Raw genomic sequence first — 10,199 nt, 5'->3', positions numbered from 1 at the left:
ACATTTTCGGGCTTTCCAAGTTTTTGGGAGTGATTTTCAAGCACCTCCAAAGTATATTTTCGGTCTTTCCAAGTATTTCGGAGTGATTTTCAAGCATCTCCAAAGTACATTTTCGGTCTTTCCAAGTATTTCGGAGTGATTTTCAAGCATCTCTAAAGTACATTTTCGGTCTTTCCAAGCATTTCGGAGTGATTTTCAAGCATCTTTAAAGTACATTTTCGGTCTTTCCAAGTATTTCGGGGTGATTTTCAAGCATCTTTAAAGTACATTTTCAGTTATTCCAAGTATTTGGAAGTGATTTTCAAGCCTCGCCAAAGAACATTTTCAGTCTTTCCAAGTTCTTGGGGGGCTTTTCAAGCATCTCCAAAGGACATTTTTGAGCTTTTCAAGTATTTTGAGTGATTTTCAAGTGACTCCAAAGTATATTTTCAGTCTTTTCAAGTACTTCTAAGCGATTTTTAAGCATCTCCATAGTACATTTTCTTTCTTTCCAAGTACTTGGAAAAGATTTTCAAGCATCTCCAAAGTACATTTCCGGTCTTTTTAAGGACTTAAGGGGTATTTTTATGCTCTTTGATAGATATTTAAACAAAACCATGTGAATTATCATCCAGCATGCAAATTTTTGTGCTTAACTTGGAAGTTTATACTTGAAATCAGCAATTTTGTTTTGAAAAAAACCTCAAAAATTGCCTATTTTTGAACGCTTGTAACTTTTTTGTTTTACGTCCTACGTTAAATTTGACCCCCATGTTGACGGTCCTACGTCAAATTTCCTTTCTTTTGCTGAAAACGGCGTCCTTTTATCTCTTCTAGTTTTCGAGCTATTCACGTTTAAAGTTGGAGGTTTTTTCAGAAAAAGAGCATTTACGTTATTTCGGCCCGAATTGAGCTATCGAGCTAGGCATTCCTCTAAGCATTTCGCCTAGCTTCTTTGGTCATTTTGAACGTTTCCAACGAGCATTTCCGGTCTTTCCAAGTATTTCGGAGTGATTTTCAAGCATCTCCAAAGTACATTTTCGGGCTGTCCAAGTATTTGGGAGTGATTTTCAAGCACCTCCAAAGTATATTTTCGGTCTTTCCAAGTATTTCGGAGTGATTTTCAAGCATCTCTAAAGTACATTTTCGGTCTTTCCAAGCATTTCGGAATGATTTTCGAGCATCTTTAAAGTACATTTTCGGTCTTTCCAAGTATTTCGGGGTGATTTTCAAGCATCTTTAAAGTACATTTTCAGTTATTCCAAGTATTTGGAAGTGATTTTCAAGCCTCGCCAAAGAACATTTTCAGTCTTTCCAAGTTCTTGGGGGGCTTTTCAAGCATCTCCAAAGGACATTTTTGAGCTTTTCAAGTATTTTGAGTGATTTTCAAGTGACTCCAAAGTATATTTTCAGTCTTTTCAAGTACTTCTAAGCGATTTTTAAGCATCTCCATAGTACATTTTCTTTCTTTCCAAGTACTTGGAAAAGATTTTCAAGCATCTCCAAAGTACATTTCCGGTCTTTTTAAGGACTTAAGGGGTATTTTTATGCTCTTTGATAGATATTTAAACAAAACCATGTGAATTATCATCCAGCATGCAAATTTTTGGGCTTAACTTGGAAGTTTATACTTGAAATCAGCAATTTTGTTTTGAAAAAAACCTCAAAAATTGCCTATCTTTGAACGCTTGTTACTTTTTTGTCTTTCGTCCTACGTTAAATTTGACCCCCATGTTGACGGTCCTACGTCAAATTTCCTTTCTTTTGCTGAAAACGGCGTCCTTTTATCTCTTCTAGTTTTCGAGCTATTCACGATTAAATTTGGAGGTTTTTTCAGAAAAAGAGCATTTACGTTATTTCGGCCCGAATTGAGCTATCGAGCTAGGCATTCCTCTAAGCATTTCGCCTAGCTTCTTTGGTCATTTTGAACGTTTCCAACGAGCATTTTCGGTCTTTCCAAGTATTTCGGAGTGATTTTCAAGCATCTCCAAAGTACATTTTCGGGCTTTCCAAGTATTTGGGAGTGATTTTCAAGCACCTCCAAAGAATATTTTCGGTCTTTCCAAGTATTTCCGAGTGATTTTCTAGTATCTCCAAAGTACATTTTCGGTCTTTCCAAGTATTTCGGAGTGATTTTCAAGCATCTCTAAAGTACATTTTCGGCCTTTCCAAGTATTTCGGAGTGATTTTCAAGCATCTTTAAAGTACATTTTCGGTCTTTCCAAGTATTTCGGGGTGATTTTCAAGCATCTTTAAAGTACATTTTCAGTTATTCCAAGTATTTGGAAGTGATTTTCAAGCCTCGCCAAAGAACATTTTCTGTCTTTCCAAGTACTTGGGGGGCTTTTCAAGCATCTTCAAAGGACATTTTTGAGCTTTTCAAGTATTTTGAGTGATTTTCAAGTGACTCCAAAGTATATTTTCAGTCTTTTCAAGTACTTCTAAGCGATTTTTAAGCATCTCCATAGTACATTTTCGGTCTTTCCAGGTACTTGGAAAAGATTTTCAAGCATCTCCGAAGTACATTTTCGGTCTTTTTAAGGACTTAAGGGGTATTTTTATGCTCTTTGATAGATATTTAAACTAAACCATGCAGATTACCATCCAGCATGCAAATTTTTGTGCTTAACTTGGAAGTTTATACTTGTTCAGCAATTTTGTTTTGAAAAAAACCTCAAAAATTGCCTATCTTTGAACGCTTGTTACTTTTTTGTCTTTCGTCCTACGTTAAATTTGACCCCCATGTTGACGGTCCTACGTCAAATTTCCTTTCTTTTGCTGAAAACGGCGTCCTTTTATCTCTTCTAGTTTTCGAGCTATTCACGATTAAATTTGGAGGTTTTTTCAGAAAAAGAGCATTTACGTTATTTCGGCCCGAATTGAGCTATCGAGCTAGGCATTCCTCTAAGCATTTCGCCCAGCTTCTTTGGTCATTTTGAACGTTTCCAACGAGCATTTTCGGTCTTTCCAAGTATTTCGGAGTGATTTTCAAGCATCTCCAAAGTACATTTTCGGGCATTCCAAGTATTTGGGAGTGATTTTCAAGCACCTCCAAAGAATATTTTCGGTCTTTCCAAGTATTTCCGAGTGATTTTCTAGCATCTCCAAAGTACATTTTCGGTCTTTCCAAGTATTTCGGAGTGATTTTCAAGCATCTCTAAAGTACATTTTCGGCCTTTCCAAGTATTTCGGAATGATTTTCAAGCATCTTTAAAGAACATTTTCGGTCTTTCCAAGTATTTAGGGGTGATTTTCAAGCATCTTTAAAGTACATTTTCAGTTATTCCAAGTATTTGGAAGTGATTTTCAAGCCTCGCCAAAGAACATTTTCAGTCTTTCCAAGTACTTGGGGGGCTTCTTAAGCATCTCCAAAGGACATTTTTGAGCTTTTCAAGTATTTTGAGTGACTTTCAAGTGACTCCAAAGTATATTTTCAGTCTTTTCAAGTACTTCTTAGCGATTTTTAAGCATCTCCATAGTACATTTTCGGTCTTTCCAAGTACTTGGAAAAGATTTTCAAGCATCTCTAAAGTACATTTTAGGTCTTTTTAAGGACTTAAGGGGTATTTTTATGCTCTTTGATAGATATTTAAACTAAACCATGTAGATTATCATCCAGCTTGCAAATTTTTGTGCTAAACTTGGAAGTTTTTACTTGAAATCAGCAATTTTGTTTTGAAAAAAACCTCAAAAATTGCCTATCTTTGAACGCTTGTTACTTTTTTGTCTTTCGTCCTACGTTAAATTTGACCCCCATGTTGACGGTCCTACGTCAAATTTCCTTTCTTTTGCTGAAAACGGCGTCCTTTTATCTCTTCTAGTTTTCGAGCTATTCACGTTTAAAGTTGGAGGTTTTTTCAGAAAAAGAGCATTTACGTTATTTCGGCCCGAATTGAGCTATCGAGCTAGGCATTCCTCTAAGCATTTCGCCTAGCTTCTTTGGTCATTTTGAACGTTTCCAACGAGCATTTTCGGTCTTTCCAAGTATTTCGGAGTGATTTTCAAGCATCTCTAAAGTACATTTTCGGCCTTTCCAAGTATTTCGGAATGATTTTCAAGCATCTTTAAAGAACATTTTCGGTCTTTCCAAGTATTTAGGGGTGATTTTCAAGCATCTTTAAAGTACATTTTCAGTTATTCCAAGTATTTGGAAGTGATTTTCAAGCCTCGCCAAAGAACATTTTCAGTCTTTCCAAGTACTTGGGGGGCTTCTTAAGCATCTCCAAAGGACATTTTTGAGCTTTTCAAGCATTTTGAGTGATTTTCAAGTGACTCAAAAGTATATTTTCAGTCTTTTCAAGTACTTCTAAGCGATTTTTAAGCATCTCCATAGTACATTTTCGCTCTTTCCAATTACTTGGAAAAGATTTTCAAGCATCTCCAAAGTACGTTTTCGGTCTTTTTAAGGACTTAAGGGGTATTTTTATGCTCTTTGATAGATATTTAAACTAAACCATGTAGATTATCATCCAGCTTGCAAATTTTTGTGCTAAACTTGGAAGTTTTTACTTGAAATCAGCAATTTTGTTTTGAAAAAAACCTCAAAAATTGCCTATCTTTGAACGCTTGTAACTTTTTTGTCTTTCGTCCTACGTTAAATTTGACCCCCACGTTGACGGTCCTACGTCAAATTTCCTTTCTTTTGCTGAAAACGGCGTCCTTTTATCTCTTCTAGTTTTCGAGCTATTCACGTTTAAAGTTGGAGGTTTTTTCAGAAAAAGAGCATTTACGTTATTTCGGCCCGAATTGAGCTATCGAGCTAGGCATTCCTCTAAGCATTTCGCCTAGCTTCTTTGGTCATTTTGAACGTTTCCAACGAGCATTTTCGGTCTTTCCAAGTATTTCGGAGTGATTTTCAAGCATCTCCAAAGTACATTTTCGGGCTTTCCAAGTATTTCGGAGTGATTTTCAAGCATCTCCAAAGTACATTTTCGGGCTTTCCAAGTATTTGGGAGTGATTTTCAAGCACCTCCAAAGTATATTTTCGGTCTTTCCAAGTATTTCGGAGTGATTTTCAAGCATCTCCAAAGTACATTTTCGGTCTTTCCAAGTATTTCGGAGTGATTTTCAAGCATCTTTAAAGTACATTTTCGGTCTTTCCAAGTATTTCGGGGTGATTTTCAAGCATCTTTAAAGTACATTTTCAGTTATTCCAAGTATTTGGAAGTGATTTTCAAGCCTCGCCAAAGAACATTTTCAGTCTTTCCAAGTACTTGGGGAGCTTTTCAACCATCTCCAAAGGACATTTTTGAGCTTTTCAAGTATTTTGAGTGATTTTCAAGTGACTCCAAAGTATATTTTCAGTCTTTTCAAGTACTTCTAAGCGATTTTTAAGCATCTCCATAGTACATTTTCGGTCTTTCCAAGTACTTGGAAAAGATTTTCAAGAATCTCCAAAGTACATTTTCGGTCTTTTTAAGGACTTAAGGGGTATTTTTATGCTCTTTGATAGATATTTAAACTAAACCATGCAGATTACCATCCAGCATGCAAATTTTTGTGCTTAACTTGGAAGTTTATACATGAAATCAGCAATTTTGTTTTGAAAAAAACCTCAAAAATTGCCTATCTTTGAACGCTTGTAACTTTTTTGTCTTTCGTCCTACGTTAAATTTGACCCCCACGTTGGCGGTCCTACGTCAAATTTCCTTTCTTTTGCTGAAAACGGCGTCCTTTTATCTCTTCTAGTTTTCGAGCTATTCACGTTTAAAGTTGGAGGTTTTTTCAGAAAAAGAGCATTTACGTTATTTCGGCCCGAATTGAGCTATCGAGCTAGGCATTCCTCTAAGCATTTCGCCTAGCTTCTTTGGTCATTTTGAACGTTTCCAACGAGCATTTTCGGTCTTTCCAAGTATTTCGGAGTGATTTTCAAGCATCTCCAAAGTACATTTTCGGGCTTTCCAAGTATTTCGAAGTGATTTTCAAGCATCTCCAAAGTACATTTTCGGGCTTTCCAAGTATTTCGGAGTGATTTTCTAGCATCTCCAAAGTACATTTGCGGTCTTTCCAAGTATTTCGGGGTGATTTTCAAGCATCTTTAAAGTACATTTTCGGTCTTTCCAAGTATTTCGGGGTGATTTTCAAGCATCTTTAAAGTACATTTTCGGTCTTTCCAAGTATTTCGGGGTGATTTTCAAGCATCTTTAAAGTACATTTTTAGTTATTCCAAGTATTTGGAAGTGATTTTCAAGCCTCGCCAAAGAACATTTTCAGTCTTTCCAAGTACTTGGGGAGCTTTTCAAGCATCTCCAAAGGACATTTTTGAGCTTTTCAAGTATTTTGAGTGATTTTCAAGTGACTCCAAAGTATATTTTCAGTCTTTTCAAGTACTTCTAAGCGATTTTTAAGCATCTCCATAGTACATTTTCGGTCTTTCCAATTACTTGGAAAAGATTTTCAAGCATCTCCAAAGTACATTTTCGGTCTTTTTAAGGACTTAAGGGGTATTTTTATGCTCTTTGATAGATATTTAAACTAAACCATGCAGATTACCATCCAGCATGCAAATTTTTGTGCTTAACTTGGAAGTTTATACTTGAAATCAGCAATTTTGTTTTGAAAAAAACCTCAAAAATTGCCTATCTTTGAACGCTTGTTACTTTTTTGTCTTTCGTCCTACGTTAAATTTGACCCCCATGTTGACGGTCCTACGTCAAATTTCCTTTCTTTTGCTGAAAACGGCGTCCTTTTATCTCTTCTAGTTTTCGAGCTATTCACGTTTAAAGTTGGAGGTTTTTTCAGAAAAAGAGCATTTACGTTATTTCGGCCCGAATTGAGCTATCGAGCTAGGCATTCCTCTAAGCATTTCGCCTAGCTTCTTTGGTCATTTTGAACGTTTCCAACGAGCATTTTCGGTCTTTCCAAGTATTTCGGAGTGATTTTCAAGCATCTCCAAAGTACATTTTCGGGCTTTCCAAGTATTTGGGAGTGATTTTCAAGCACCTCCAAAGAATATTTTCGGTCTTTCCAAGTATTTCCGAGTGATTTTCTAGCATCTCCAAAGTACATTTTCGGTCTTTCCAAGTATTTCGGAGTGATTTTCAAGCATCTCTAAAGTACATTTTCGGCCTTTCCAAGTATTTCGGAATGATTTTCAAGCATCTTTAAAGAACATTTTCGGTCTTTCCAAGTATTTAGGGGTGATTTTCAAGCATCTTTAAAGTACATTTTCAGTTATTCCAAGTATTTGGAAGTGATTTTCAAGCCTCGCCAAAGAACATTTTCAGTCTTTCCAAGTACTTGGGGGGCTTCTTAAGCATCTCCAAAGGACATTTTTGAGCTTTTCAAGTATTTTGAGTGACTTTCAAGTGACTCCAAAGTATATTTTCAGTCTTTTCAAGTACTTCTTAGCGATTTTTAAGCATCTCCATAGTACATTTTCGGTCTTTCCAAGTACTTGGAAAAGATTTTCAAGCATCTCTAAAGTACATTTTAAGTCTTTTTAAGGACTTAAGGGGTATTTTTATGCTCTTTGATAGATATTTAAACTAAACCATGTAGATTATCATCCAGCTTGCAAATTTTTGTGCTAAACTTGGAAGTTTTTACTTGAAATCAGCAATTTTGTTTTGAAAAAAACCTCAAAAATTGCCTATCTTTGAACGCTTGTAACTTTTTTGTCTTTCTTCCTACGTTAAATTTGACCCCCATGTTGACGGTCCTACGTCAAATTTCCTTTCTTTTGCTGAAAACGGCGTCCTTTTATCTCTTCTAGTTTTCGAGCTATTCACGATTAAAGTTGGAGGTTTTTTCAGAAAAAGAGCATTTACGTTATTTAGGCCCGAATTGAGCTATCGAGCTAGGCATTCCTCTAAGCATTTCGCCTAGCTTCTTTGGTCATTTTGAACGTTTCCAACGAGCATTTTCGGTCTTTCCAAGTATTTCGGAGTGATTTTCAAGCATCTCCAAAGTACATTTTCGGGCTTTCCAAGTATTTCGGAGTGATTTTCAAGCATCTCCAAAGTACATTTTCGGGCTTTCCAAGTATTTGGGAGTGATTTTCAAGCACCTCCAAAGTATATTTTCGGTCTTTCCAAGTATTTCGGAGTGATTTTCAAGCATCTCCAAAGTACATTTTCGGTCTTTCCAAGTATTTCGGAGTGATTTTCAAGCATCTTTAAAGTACATTTTCGGTCTTTCCAAGTATTTCGGGGTGATTTTCAAGCATCTTTAAAGTACATTTTCAGTTATTCCAAGTATTTGGAAGTGATTTTCAAGCCTCGCCAAAGAACATTTTCAGTCTTTCCAAGTACTTGGGGAGCTTTTCAACCATCTCCAAAGGACATTTTTGAGCTTTTCAAGTATTTTGAGTGATTTTCAAGTGACTCCAAAGTATATTTTCAGTCTTTTCAAGTACTTCTAAGCGATTTTTAAGCATCTCCATAGTACATTTTCGGTCTTTCCAAGTACTTGGAAAAGATTTTCAAGAATCTCCAAAGTACATTTTCGGTCTTTTTAAGGACTTAAGGGGTATTTTTATGCTCTTTGATAGATATTTAAACTAAACCATGCAGATTACCATCCAGCATGCAAATTTTTGTGCTTAACTTGGAAGTTTATACATGAAATCAGCAATTTTGTTTTGAAAAAAACCTCAAAAATTGCCTATCTTTGAACGCTTGTTACTTTTTTGTCTTTCGTCCTACGTTAAATTTGACCCCCACGTTGACGGTCCTACGTCAAATTTCCTTTCTTTTGCTGAAAACGGCGTCCTTTTATCTCTTCTAGTTTTCGAGCTATTCACGTTTAAAGTTGGAGGTTTTTTCAGAAAAAGAGCATTTACGTTATTTCGGCCCGAATTGAGCTATCGAGCTAGGCATTCCTCTAAGCATTTCGCCTAGCTTCTTTGGTCATTTTGAACGTTTCCAACGAGCATTTTCGGTCTTTCCAAGTATTTCGGAGTGATTTTCAAGCATCTCCAAAGTACATTTTCGGGCTTTCCAAGTATTTCGAAGTGATTTTCAAGCATCTCCAAAGTACATTTTCGGGCTTTCCAAGTATTTCGGAGTGATTTTCTAGCATCTCCAAAGTACATTTGCGGTCTTTCCAAGTATTTCGGGGTGATTTTCAAGCATCTTTAAAGTACATTTTCGGTCTTTCCAAGTATTTCGGGGTGATTTTCAAGCATCTTTAAAGTACATTTTCGGTCTTTCCAAGTATTTCGGGGTGATTTTCAAGCATCTTTAAAGTACATTTTTAGTTATTCCAAGTATTTGGAAGTGATTTTCAAGCCTCGCCAAAGAACATTTTCAGTCTTTCCAAGTACTTGGGGAGCTTTTCAAGCATCTCCAAAGGACATTTTTGAGCTTTTCAAGTATTTTGAGTGATTTTCAAGTGACTCCAAAGTATATTTTCAGTCTTTTCAAGTACTTCTAAGCGATTTTTAAGCATCTCCATAGTACATTTTCGGTCTTTCCAATTACTTGGAAAAGATTTTCAAGCATCTCCTAAGTACATTTTCGGTCTTTTTAAGGACTTAAGGGGTATTTTTATGCTCTTTGATAGATATTTAAACTAAACCATGCAGATTACCATCCAGCATGCAAATTTTTGTGCTTAACTTGGAAGTTTATACTTGTTCAGCAATTTTGTTTTGAAAAAAACCTCAAAAATTGCCTATCTTTGAACGCTTGTTACTTTTTTGTCTTTCGTCCTACGTTAAATTTGACCCCCATGTTGACGGTCCTACGTCAAATTTCCTTTCTTTTGCTGAAAACGGCGTCCTTTTATCTCTTCTAGTTTTCGAGCTATTCACGATTAAATTTGGAGGTTTTTTCAGAAAAAGAGCATTTACGTTATTTCGGCCCGAATTGAGCTATCGAGCTAGGCATTCCTCAAAGCATTTCGCCTAGCTTCTTTGGTCATTTTGAACGTTTCCAACGACCATTTTCGGTCTTTCCAAGTATTTCGGAGTGATTTTCAAGCATCTCCAAAGTACATTTTCGGGCTTTCCAAGTATTTCGGAGTGATTTTCAAGCATCTCCAAAGTACATTTTCGGGCTTTCCAAGTATTTGGGAGTGATTTTCAAGCACCTCCAAAGTATATTTTCGGTCTTTCCAAGTATTTCGGAGTGATTTTCAAGCATCTCCAAAGTACATTTTCGGTCTTTCCAAGTATTTCGGAGTGATTTTCAAGCATCTTTAAAGTACATTTTCGGTCTTTCCAAGTATTTCGGGGTGATTTTCAAGCATCTTTAAAGTACATTTTCAGTTATTCCAAG

This window comes from Anopheles ziemanni, unplaced genomic scaffold (assembly GCF_943734765.1).
Source record: "Anopheles ziemanni unplaced genomic scaffold, idAnoZiCoDA_A2_x.2 scaffold_41_ctg1, whole genome shotgun sequence".
NCBI classification, from domain to species: Eukaryota; Metazoa; Arthropoda; class Insecta; order Diptera; family Culicidae; genus Anopheles; species Anopheles ziemanni.
This window is presented reverse-complemented; position numbering follows the sequence as displayed.